Source organism: Lycium ferocissimum, chromosome 12 (genome assembly GCF_029784015.1).
Source record: "Lycium ferocissimum isolate CSIRO_LF1 chromosome 12, AGI_CSIRO_Lferr_CH_V1, whole genome shotgun sequence".
Classification (NCBI taxonomy): Eukaryota; Viridiplantae; Streptophyta; class Magnoliopsida; order Solanales; family Solanaceae; genus Lycium; species Lycium ferocissimum.
The window spans coordinates 35,452,974-35,466,180 of record NC_081353.1 but is presented as its reverse complement, the minus strand read 5'-3'; the positions used below and the strand labels follow the sequence as shown (position 1 = coordinate 35,466,180).

General features: G+C 37.9%; 1 pseudogene; it reads right to left on the bottom strand.

Moving 5' to 3' along the window:
• Positions 1-5,443: 5,443 nt before the first annotated feature.
• LOC132039253 (extensin-2-like) lies at positions 5,444-11,786 on the bottom strand (annotated as a pseudogene).
• Between the last annotated feature and the right edge of the window lie 1,421 nt (positions 11,787-13,207).

Genomic DNA, 13,207 nt, shown 5'->3' with positions numbered 1-13,207 from the left:
CATGCACTACTACTAATTCAAAAAGTACAAATCCTAGTTTTGAGTTTTCTTTATTTTCTTTCGAGTGTACTAACAATGTACAAATTTCTTTTATACAATAAGGTTACATTGACCTACAAGTTTACAAGTACTCCACTCCTCATAACAAGTCTGATTAACCTGAAAGCTTGAGTAACGACCTGCCATAGTTAATTCAAAAAGTACAAATCCGTGCACACATTTTGTAATTTTGTTATGTGGTGTTTTACATTTACAAATAATTACAGCAACTTTGACTTATATATTTAGCCAAAATAATTAATCTCTCTTCCCCGCTTTACTTGCATGTTGCTGCTCTCTAGCGAAGTCAGGATATATATATTCTATGTCATGGACTCAAGCTAGCTGGTGAAAAACAAGGCTAGCTGGTGAAAAACAAGACTGATGTTGATAGAGTTTATTACTGGCCGGTAATTGCTAAGGAGCGTTACTATGGTATCATCCAAATTCTGTACCAACTATTGCCAAATGCATTGTGCAGCATGCTCAACAAAGTCGAATTCTAAGTGTGATATTCGTGTACTTGCTTGAATCCCCTTGTTAGGAACATGGCTTCGCTACTAATCATGGTTAAAATATTTAATTTGGCCAAGTACATGAGTTATTTTCTTTTTGGATCACTAGTTTGTAATAAGATCAAACATGAAACCTTTTTCCTGATCTAATATAATAACATGGTTAATATGCTGATTGTTGATGGCTTCAAGTTATTTGTTGCCAACTAGAAATGGTGTTCTAGAACTTTAGAACACCAACATTGTCTTTGACATATATAGAATTGTTTCACCAAATCCGAATGTATTTTATGATATAAAAAAGTAAGTTTGACAAAATTTCTTTATGCTGATATCTTATTAAAAATTTGTTTTCTGTCATTTTCAATTAGTACTACATAAGATTAGTAATGAGGTTGTTTGTTGCCACTTGACATGCACTACTACTAATTCAAAAAGTAGTTATGTGTACAAACAATGTATATGTATATTTTAACATCATGAGGTCAATAACAAGGTACTCTCTACTCTTCGTAACAAGTTTGATATAGCCTGAAAGGTTAAGTAATAACCTGCTATATCGATTAACTACATAAAAGTTATTATTGTTAGTGTGATATAACTTAATTAATCCTTTCCGTATTACACAGTTGCATAATTATCAGTGCTAGAATGAGAATCATGAGGTCTCAAATTCAAATTCCAGCAAAAACAAAGATAGTAGGTGATATTTTCTCATATGTCCAAGCATTGGTGGACAACTTTATTCGGTACTTATACTAATGGGAGTTAGTAAGTATCTCGTATAATTCATCGAGGTGAGCCCAAGCAGGCCATAATTATTAAAGAAAAAAAAGATATAAGAAGCTAGGGAGAAACTATTCATTTATGTTAAATAACAAAAAATATGGGTTGTAGTATTACAGGACTACTTAATTAAGTTCATTAATTTATTCAGTGGACTTTGCGTCCACACTATTACGTCTATTAGTTAAAGAGTTACTAATTAATATAATGCATTGCAAAGTACTTCTGAAGAATTTCTATTCTGCTTTTTTGTTTCATATTTAGTTACTTCTTCCACGTCTTAATATTCTATTATTTCGGTAATTAGTTATTAATTCTGATCAACTCAGAAAAGAAAAATTAGACGTGGGTTGATTAACTTTTCAGTGATGATATTCTACACATTTTAAACTATATGAAAGTATAGGAAATTTTGAACTCTGTGACATTGATGTAAAAGATTTCAATTAAACATTTTTTTGCTTAAATTTGAGAAGGCACATACTATATCTGGAATCCGAGAAATGTTTTACTTATTTCTTGAGTTCTTTTTACACTAAAATTGAATTTTAACTGCTATACTCTTTACAATTTCATATTATGTTGTAGATAAGTACATATTGCGTGTTGTATATATATCGAATTAACCAATGCGTCATCTTGGCAGGCCTCGGCAATTCCTTTTGAGTTTCAGTCTTGCGACATACACTCCAGCCAGAGTGTTTCACGCGTTAGCTGGGCCACAATAGACCAAGGCCGAACACTCATCGTTTACAACATGGACTACTAGGGCATTCAATCTTGTTCACTCCCCATGCTTTGGCATATTAGTGTCGGTAGGGATCCAAAAAGTTACCTTCTTGTCGGTTATTTTAAAAAAGCTGGTGCAACAAAATTGATTTGAAGAATGATTTAAAATGTCTCAATATTTGTGGACTTTAAATAGCCAATTTAAAACAAAAAATCTGCATAATTTAAAATTAAAAAAAAAATCAAATATCTCGACAAACTAATCTATCCAATATAAATTTAAAATTCACAAATTAGATTCATCCTATACCCAAGCAACTTATTATTATGCTAAAAAATGACTGTAGTAACTGAAAGCAAATTTCAACAGTATTTTAAAAAAATGGTTTGCCCCTCTTTAATTTTTGCTTTGGCAGTTTGTGCTTGGGAATTCGTTTGAGTCTTGCTGAATTTGCACAATTTTGAAACATGACTTTACCTTCTTCTTTTGATTTTACTCATAACACCCTCAATAACCTTGTCTTATCTGTTTTTTTTTTTTTTTTTTTAATAAATAAAAGTGAACCTCAAAGAGAAGAGTACAAGCAAGGGGGGTTAGGCCTTACCTTACTAATCCTAATAAGGTAATGAATCTCTACTAATTAACAAGCATGAAGAAAATAAGAGCTAGAGAAAACTAGATATTCTATGATCATCACAGAGTTTATAATACACTCTATGATGATATTACAAATGAGGATGCTTAAGTAATGTAAAAATATAAAAGTCATGAATAAAGTTGAGTTGTCAACCTCAAACTTCATGTTATATATGTATGAACTAAAAAAGATAGCTTGCCCGTCAATCTGAAGTATTTTCCTCTTGCCTTCTTCTTCAAATTTGTCCAACAATAGTTGATAGTTCATCACTTCTTGGATTTATTGGATCTTTTTACAGTTGTTGATACTGTCAGGTGATTCTGCTTTGCCAGTCGCATCGGTAGGTGCCTTGGAACAAATTCTTTAGTCACCTTACCATCCCAACTGTGTTGCCTTCCATGTGTCTTCTTTTTGCTTTTGTTGCTTCCACTTCTTTGTTGCCTAGGTGAGAGATCTCCATCTTTGGCCACCTTATCAAAGCATATGTCCAAAAGATAGCATCCTCATCATCCCCATCGGACATGTCATCGTCATCGCCCAAGTCAATATCATAAGCTGTAGGTGATGTTGCTTGCTGCCCCATATGCCCAGGAGATGTGGTACTGGTTGTGCAAATTTTCTTAGTTAGAGGTGTAACACCATACCCTTTATGTTGCTGATTGCTACCAATTGGAGTAGTCACCTGAGTTGCAATTTTTCTACTGCTCTTAGGCACAAAACTTGGGGCATTATGGTTGAGATTACTGCCCGAAATTGGTGAGCTGTTCTCCTGTAAGCTTTCTCTTTCACTACCACTAATTTGATATTCTTCATCTTCAACCTGTTCTGCCCATGTCTTAGACTTGGACGAAACCTCGTCAATTACCTGAACTAAATCAATATTTAGTTGTCCAGGTTGCTCCTTGCTTATCTCCGTCGAAGTTGAATTATCTTTGTGTTGCTTATTTCCCATATGCGACGCCTCGTAGTCAAGATCCCATGCATCGTCAAAAACAGTTGCATTAGTCTCACTAGTAGCGTTCTCGTTTTCAACAACATGCTGCCCAGAATCAGCAGCATGAATCTCACATGTAGCATTTATTTTCTGCCCCGAATCAACTTGCAATTCATTGACTTTAACTCTTGATGTTACCCCTGCATTATCAATTGCGTTGGGCATTAATTTCTGCCCCGATTCTCTTTCTTGCACCCCATCTGTAGTAGCTAAAATCCCAGCTGGTACCAAATTATCACTTTAAGCAATAGCTTGAAAAGGATTATGTGACAAAATTTGTTGAGAAGTTGTATGTTCATTAATCCTAATTCCAGGTGATTTTCGATGTGTAACTACAGCCCAACCATTGTCAACTTGCTAGTTATTTTTTCCGGCAATTTGGGTATTTCTAGTCCCACCTGAAATCTCAACAGTTTCATTCGAAATTGGAGTTCGCACCTATCCATCCGTCGCGTTTTCACCGGCAGTAGTTGACATTTTTCCACTCATGCCTACATTCTTTTTTGTATCACTAGTAGAAACAAGAGCATCAATAGTAGAGCGAGCTACAACTGAGTCTTTCTCACGTTGCTTATTCGTCCCAATCGAACCAACTCTAGCACCACTGTTTCCAACCATCAGTTGTTGCCCAGAATTCTCTTGTGATGCATCGATCAAAGTTGCAGATTTTTCAGCTACATCAGTAGCTAAATTATCTTTTTTGTTCTGCAATTTAGCATTTATAATCTCCCTTGCATCAGCCTAATATTGCTTCACGTCCATACCTTTATTTACTGCCTCATTCTGGGTTTTATCACCAGTCTTGTCGAACATCAAACGACAACTTTTTTTTATCATGTCCTTGACGTTTACAATGAGTACAATACTTCGGGAGATTATCATAAACTAATTCTTGATAATGTTCAATAACTTTACCTGAATTTTTGTCCACAAAGAATAACTTTATTCGTTTTGGGTGCTTATCCAGTAAGTCTAGAATTACCTTTACTCTAGCCGTACTTGGCCTGGTCCGATCTTGTCTTATCTGAAAGCTCTTTTAAAAGTATTTTAATCTGGACAATGATGAATTTCCAGGGAGTGCTCATAAGGATTGTTCTTCAATTACAACATTTCATAAATCATAGGTTTTGAGATATGATTTTATTTCACTGACCAAATATATTTTTCTCTAGCGAAAATTTGGAAATTTTGTGGGGCATTCAAAGAGAGACTGATGCTTGCCATGGTTGAAAAAATAGGTTTGAAAGTAGTATGGATTAAAAGTTGGTTAAAATTGGTATGGATATAAATAGCCTGCGCTTTAAAATAAGCACGGTTTAAAAATGCCCCATCTTCCCGCTTCCTTTGATCAATTTGTTGGCCATTTTCTGGGTTGTAAATTAGAAGATTGAACCCATTCGAAGCAGATTTAAAGCGTAATTTTCCACTTAAAGTATTGAAATTGCAATTTCCCAAGAGAATGCCTAATTTCTTTGACTATGATAAACACCAAAGATTACAATCAAATTGAACTTAGAACCGTTAATTAAGCTGTAGCATTTACTTCTATATTGGTATTATAATCAGTTAGTTACTCTTTTTTGCTTTAAAAATTTCCCCTTTTTCTGCTGAATCTAGCTATTGGAGGGAAAAAAGAGTAACTAATGAAGTAATGATATTTCATTTTTGATCTGTTCGTTGAGAAAAGATTGATCGATTGAATACACAATATATGCAAAGGGAACAACAAAGAAGACAGTGAATAGAACAAAGAATCATCTTTTAATTGATTTGGTGCACAAAGCACAAGAAGGTACAATGAAACAACTCACAATAGCAAATAAGAAATAGATAAAAAGAGAGGACATTCTCTATACAACAATAAATTATGAAGAAACTGCACCGTGAAGCATAAAAAATCAGATACACCTCCAAGGACTACTAATTGATTAGTTCCATCTTGTGAATAATTTAGTTGTTGAAGACACTTCAACGCGAAGACACAACGAGAAAAATGTGTAACAAAGCCACAAGAGAAGTTGAATCAAACCGGTCCATGTCACGACAGATCAATATTTTCATTGCAAAATAGAAATCATTTGATAATTAACTTGTTATGTGTCATTGATGTTTGAATCTTCCCCTCGAGAAGCCATCACTTATTTTGTTCTTTAAATTGAAATCTGAAAAAGGGAATAAAAAAATTGAAGATTTGAATCTTAGATCAATGCTATGTAAAACACAAAGTAGATCTTATAAGAAAAGAACTCAAAATTCAAACAGTTACATACTCGGATAACTGTGGATGGCGGTTGAGCTCTCGGAAAAACTTAGTAATTAATTGGAGGTTGTGGAGAAGAATAAATGTATACTGGCGGAGGAGGAGATTTTATGGGTGGGGGAGGTGAGTTGTAGTGATAGGGAGGAGGAGGAGACTTAATTGGTGGTGGAGGAGACTTGTAGTGGTATTGAGGTGGAGGAGATGGTGATAGTGGTGGTGGGGACTTGTAGTAGTAGGGCGGGGGAGGTGATGAGGATGGTGGAGGAGGAGACTTATAGTAGTACGGAGGTGGTGGTGATGGCGATGGTGGTGGTGGTGACTTGTAGTAGTATAGTGGTGGAGGTGATGGTGACAGTGGTGGTGGAGACTTGTAGTAGTAGGATGGTGAAGGAGATGCCGATGGTGGTGGTGGGGATTTGTAGTAGTATGGTGGAGGTTGAGAGGGAGATGGTGGTGCAGGAGACTTGTAGTAGTATGGAGGTGGAGGAGATGGTGATGAGGTTGGAGGAGATTTGTAATAGTAAAGAGGTGGAGGAGATTTGTAATAGTAAAGAGGTGGAGGAGATGATGATGGGGATGGTGGTGACTTGTAGTAGTATGGTGGTGGTGGGGACTTGTAGTAGTAGGATGGTGAAGGAGATGCCAATGGCGGTGGTGAGGATTTGTAGTAGTATGGTAGAGGAGGAGAGGGAGATGGTGGTGGCGGGGACTTGTAGTAGTAGGGTGGTGGTGGTGATAGGGATGGTGGAGGAGGAGACTTATAGTAGTAAGGCGGTGGCGGTGATAGTGATGGTGGTGGTGGTGACTTGTAGTAGTATGGTAGTGGAGGTAATGGTGACGGTGGTGGTGGAAACTTATAGTAGTAGGATGGTGAAGGATATGCCACTGGTGGTGGTGGGGATTTGTAGTTGTAACGACCCATTTGGTCGTCTAGCAATTTTAGACCTAATATTCCTGAAACATCCTTCCAGTGGCCCTATTTTGGTGTTTATAGCCTGCGGTGATGGGTGACTCGGTCATTTAATTGACGGATAAAATTTTGTATATATACTTACTTAATGTGTGTTAATAGTTTATTCATAGGAATATTATTTGCACCCATATAAGGTATAAGTTGGTAAATATATTATTTGATGGAGTGGGTAAATATTAAAGTAGACGAAGTGGTTAAGGGAATAAATGAATTAAGGAGGCTACTGTGATAAATAATCAGATTAGGCCCACACAACTTCTCCTTAGTGGCCCATCCGTGGAAGACCTACTACATAGAGTCTAAATTCATTAACTGCATAGAAAAGAAAGAAGCCTAGGAGCAGTTGAAAAATAAAAGACTGCACACAAACTCTGCACAACAAGGGAAAACATAACCAATTGCAGGTAAATTATTCAACCCAATTCACGTGACCATGGAATTAAATTGCTGTACTAGTAGTAGTTTAAAAAAAAGTAATCATTAGGTTGATGAGTAGGCTACACGTTTGGCTGCTTTTTCATCTTCTTTGTTTGTTTGAGTAATGCAGTACTTCCATAGTGGGCCATTTATGTACTATAAACTCAGAAAGTTGGTGGATGCATAAATAGTTTTTAATTGTTGCTATTACTATTTGGGCTAGTTTTTTTGACAAATGACCAGAAAAAAAAAGATCTCAGTAGCCCTAGAATTTGAACGAGTTCCGGTGGTTTGGTGAATGTACCTTAGGTTCATGGCCATTTCCTTTTGAGATATCATTGTAGCAAACTAAAATCGAATTCCTTCATGCAACTCGGTACCATTCTTGTCAATGTAGTAAGTATATGCGAAAGTACTATTGTGGAGAAATATTATTTTAATATTATTTAGGGGAGTGAATTCATGTAGTACGTATATGCAGTGTACCATTGTGGAGAAATATTATTTTAATACTATTTAGGGGATTGAATTCATTGTCTACCTTGGGTTCTACTGGTTTCAAAATTTTACGGAGGGAGTAAAAATTTTGGATAAATAATGGATAGTAATTATGAGGTAGTAATGACTAATGATTATGGGTTCATGTATAATGGCTTAAGGGTCGATAAATAATGTTCTTAAAAATTGTCTCTGGTTTCGCGAACACTGCTCTCAAAATTGCTTATGGTTTCGTCTTCGGTCATAGTTATTAGGTTAGCAAGTTCCATTTTTTTTTATATATATTTTGGATATAAGTAATTGAATATTCGGGTATTGGATTCTATGTACACCTTTAAACTCGTGGTATTTGCGTCATGGAAAGTGAGATGTTAATCCTATATTAAGATTTTGGGGTAATTGAAGGTTTCGAGTCCTAGTCCTAAAAATGTGTGTATATATATATATATATATATATGAGAATTTATGAATTGTGAGCCTATTTGTGGATGGAATTGTAATTTATTAACATAGAATATTTAATCGTTAGATTTCGATCGTTCGGAAGCGTTCCGGAAGGGTAAAGCTCAAGTTTGATTGTTCGTGGCTCTCGTTCGGCTTCGAGGTAGGTTATGGCTTACCTTTTTAGCTAGACTTCGATTAGCGAAACATATGTATAGTTAGATACTGTCGGAGAAAGCATGTACGCTTTCGGGTACGAAGTTGGGATGGACTAGGTTGGTATTGTTGACTGATTTGTTGGCTTGTAGCCTTATATGATTGTGTTATGACTTGATTAGAAGTGATGACAAGGAAGAGAGTACACGAGGCCCGAGGTCCTTACCGGGATCGTAAGAATACACGAGGCCCGAGGTCCTTACCGGGATCGTGAGAGTGGTACATGGACTTCGCGGGTCCCCCATGGGTCATGGTCTGTTGGGCGACGATCTACACCGCCAGCATGTGTGTGTACGGGCATTGCATTGCATTGTATTGTATTGTATTGCCTTGCATTACGTATTCATTCTTCATATCATCCTTTTATGCCTTGAATTTCTGTACATGTCCTTCTATATTTGTACTGATATATTGGATTGTGATGTTTACTTGTATCGGATTGCGAGCATGTCTATTCTTCAGTTTCTTCCTGTGTATATGTCAGCTAATCGTTGTCGGCCTATGATATCTACCAGTACTTGTGTTTGTACTGACCCTACCTTGCTGCATTCTTTTGAGTGCAGAGTACGAGATCGGTACCACTTCTGCACCTCGACATTGATCCCGAGGCTATCTACGGAGTTTGCTAGGGTGAGCTTATTGGACGAGTCCGCCGCCCCTGGGACTCCTTCTTTACTACTTGTCTTACTTTGATCCTTAGACAGTATTTCTAGTTTTGAGACTCATGTATTATTCAGACACTTTAATCAGTGGCTCTTGTACTATTTCTGACCATTTTCCTTGGGTGGTATTTAGAATTGGGAATTCCGCACTTGGTATTTATAATATATGTTAGACTCTTCATTAATTTCGCTTTATTTAGTAATTATTGTGGTATAACTGATTAAGGGAAGGGTTCTCCTACCGAGGTGGGATATAGTAGGTGCCCGCACGACTTAGCGGCATTTGGATCGTGACAGCAGTAGTATGGTGGAGGAAGAGAGGGAGATGGTGGTGGTGGGGACTTGTAGTAGTATGGAGGAGGAGGAGAAGGTGATGAGGTTGGAAGAGATTTGTAATAGTAAGGAGGTTTAGGAGATGGTGATGGGGGTGGTGGTGAGTTATAATAGTAATGCCGAGGAGGTGACTTATAATAATATACAGGTGCAGTTATACTTGGAGATGGTGGAGCTGGAGACTTGTAGTAATAATGAGGTGATTGAGACTTAGCTGGTGGTGGTGGAGATTTGTAATAGTAAGTAGGTCGCGGTGGAGATTTGTAAATGTGTGCTGGTGATGGAGGAGGAGGTGACTTGTAAACATATGCTGGTGATAGAGTAGAAGGTGACTTATGAACATAAGTCGATAATGGATGTGGACAAGATTTGTAGTAGTATGGAGCAGGTGTAGGCTTGGTCTTCTTGCATATCCCATAAGGTGTCTTTGGAGCATAAGCAAATGATTCTGCATAGAGTACAACTTCATGACGAGTCTTTGAGTACACTTTGAGGCTAGCACCCGTATTTCCCCGTGAATATTTGTAGGATTGTTACATTTTGAATCCTTTGGTGCCCTGTGGAGTTTAGCCTGGCAAGCCTTTGCTCCATATTTGTGATAGTCAAATCCTTTAAGAGTGATACTAAATTTTCCATTGATCTTAGTGTTACCATAACCCGCAATTAACTTGTTACCAGCCTTGCAAGTCACTCGAACAACAACATCTGATCCATGTGAACAAGATAATACTTTAATCAACAAACAATTGAGTCGAAACCTCAAGAAGACATATCTCTAGCGAATAATAAGAAGGTAAAGCATTTCCAAATCAAATAAGAAGATGAAGCATAAATGATGAAACCAAATAAATAGTTAAATAAATTATTAATGATGAAACATAAAAAGTAAATAAAGAAATAGATGTCGTGGCATCAAGTTTATTGTACCTTTGTGGTATATCTTTCCATGAGACATTTTTTGGTGTTTCCAGTTGTAGCATCTTAAACAATAGACTTTTCCAACAATCGTGACCACCATGTGACAGCGTGGAGGATAGTAATGAGTAAGTGGTGGTGGTGAAGTGTAGTCGTATGGTGAGGGAGAAGACTTCTTTGGTGGTGGTGGGGAGGCGTGGTTGTATGGAGTTGGAGATGACTTAATCGAGGGTGGAGGGGAAGTGTAGTAATATGAGGGAGTAGCTGACTTCTTAGATGGTGGAGGAGAACTATAATAGTGTGGAGTATGAGGTGCCTTCTTGGGTGGTGGTGGAGAACTGTAGTAGTACGGAGGAGGAGATGACCTTACTGGTGGTGTTGGGGAAATGTAGTGATATGGTGGGCGAGGTGATTTCCTTGGTGGTGGTGGTGAAGAGTAGTGATATGGTGGAGGAGACTTCATTGATGGGGGTGGAGAACTATAATAGTATGGGGAAGGAGATGGCTTAGCAGTCGGAGGTGGAGACTTGTGGTAATAAAGTGGAGGAGGTGATGACGACGGTGGTGGGGGCGACTTATAATAGTAAGGTGGTAGAGAAGCGGCTGAGGGAGGCGGTGGAGATTTATAATAATATGGTGGCGGAGGGGATGGCGAAGGTGGTGGCGGAGACTTAGAGTAATAAGGTGGGGGTGGTGATGGTGAGGGCGGTGGTGGAGATTTGTAATAGTATGGTGGTGGAGGCGATGCTGAAGGTGGAGGTGGAGACTTATAGTAGTAGGGTGGTGGTGGTGATGGTGAGGGAGGTGGTGAAGACTTGTAGTAATATGGCGGTGGTGGTGATGGTGAAGGAGGTGGTGGAGACTTGTAGTAATATGGTGGTGGAGGCGATGGTGATGGTGGAGGAGGCTATTTGTAGTAATAAGGTGGTGGTGGAGATGGCGACGGAGGTGGTGGAGACTTATACACGTATGGTGGAGGTGGAGAAGGTGAAGGAGGAGGTGGTGATATATGCTCATAAGATGGTGGAGGTGAAGGTGACGGGGGTGGTGGAGACGTGTACACATATGGTGGTGGGGGAGAAGATGAAGGAGGAGGAGGTGATTTATACTCGTATGGCGCCGGGGGAGAAGGTGATGGAGGAGGTGGAGATTTCTGCACATAAGGTGGTGGTGGAGAAGGAGAAGAAGGTGGTGGTGACTTGTACTCGTACGCTGGAGGTGGCGGAGAGGAATATATGTAAGTGTCTGCTGAAACTACATTAGCAACCGCCAATATGGCCAATGCCACCAAAATTTGTGACAAAAGATGACCCCTGGGAGGGCCATTGCCTCGAAGCCTCATGTTATAGTTCAGAGGCTAGGATAGAAGAAGTGCTCTAATGTTTAGTTCAAAGTTGATGTGTTTGGGGGTTCAGTTGCCAAAGTATTTATAGTTGCACTGCTTGGAAGTAGTCGTTGGTATGATATGTCAACTAGTGACTAATTCAACTAGTCTGATTGATGTTCAAGACTAAAAAATGATAACTCTAATAGCTGAAATTATTCTTGATCACTTTTGAGTTTTCCATTTCATTTCTTTAACAAGTATTTTATCTAGCAGAAAATGAGAAACACAACATATCAATGCTATGCGTGTAATGGTTTAAGGGAAAGAGAGTGCTAATTTTTAATATTCCCACTCTCTTGCCATTTTGTTTTCAATAGCCAGGGTGTGGGCTGATAAGCATATCTCTATATCACCCTAAAAATGTATAAGGTTGATGAATTTAAGAACAATATATTGCAACCATTCTGTAATATAGAATTATGTGATGCTTTACATTTACAAATAATTACTGCCAACTTTGAGTTTTTTTTAGCCAAAGTAATTAATATCTCTTCCCCTGTACTTGCCAGTTGATCTATAGCCAAGTAAGGATATATATATTCTACGTCATGGACTCAAGCTAGCTGGTAAAGTACAAGACTGGTGTCGATAGAGTTTATTACTGGCAATTGCTAAGGTGCGTTACTATGGAATCGTCCAAATTCTGTACCAACTATTGCCAAATGCATTGTGCGGCATGCTCAACAAATTCAATTCCTAAGTGATATTGGTTTACCTTTTTAAATCCCCTTAGGATTCCTGATTCTGCCTTGATTATGACTTGTAGGGGTGTCAAATGGGCGGGTTGGGCTGAAATTGGCCAATCAAAATGGGCTAAAATAATAAATGGGTTGGGCTAACATTGGCCCGAAAGTTACTTGGGCTGAAATGGGCTAAAAATGGGCTGGGTCATGACCCGCCCAACTTGACCCAGTTTTTTTGAAGGGGCTCATTTCTAAAAATTTCTTGAAAAGTACTTTCACGGATTTTTCGTGGAAAATCTTCATATCAATCATAACATTAGATACATGATACAAGAAAAGTGAATACATAGAATAAAATAAAGTAAATCTCAAGCAATAAACCAAATTTAAGTAAATCTTGATAATGGGCTAGAATTGGGCTAAGTTCGAGATCAGCTTAAAATAGGCTATGTTGGGTTGAGCTAAAATCAGCTCAATGTGAAATTATCTTGGTACTCAACTCATAAAATTTTGGACGGGTTGAGCGGGTCATCATATTTTGGGCTATATTTGACACCCTAATTATAAGCATGGTTAAAATGTGTAATATAGCGAAGTACATGAATTATTTTCTTTTTGGGTCATGAGTTATTACTAAAATCGAATTTAAAACTTTTTTCCTGATCTAATATAATGTCATAAAAGCTATTCAAACTGAAGATCACTCAATAATCCATTTGAG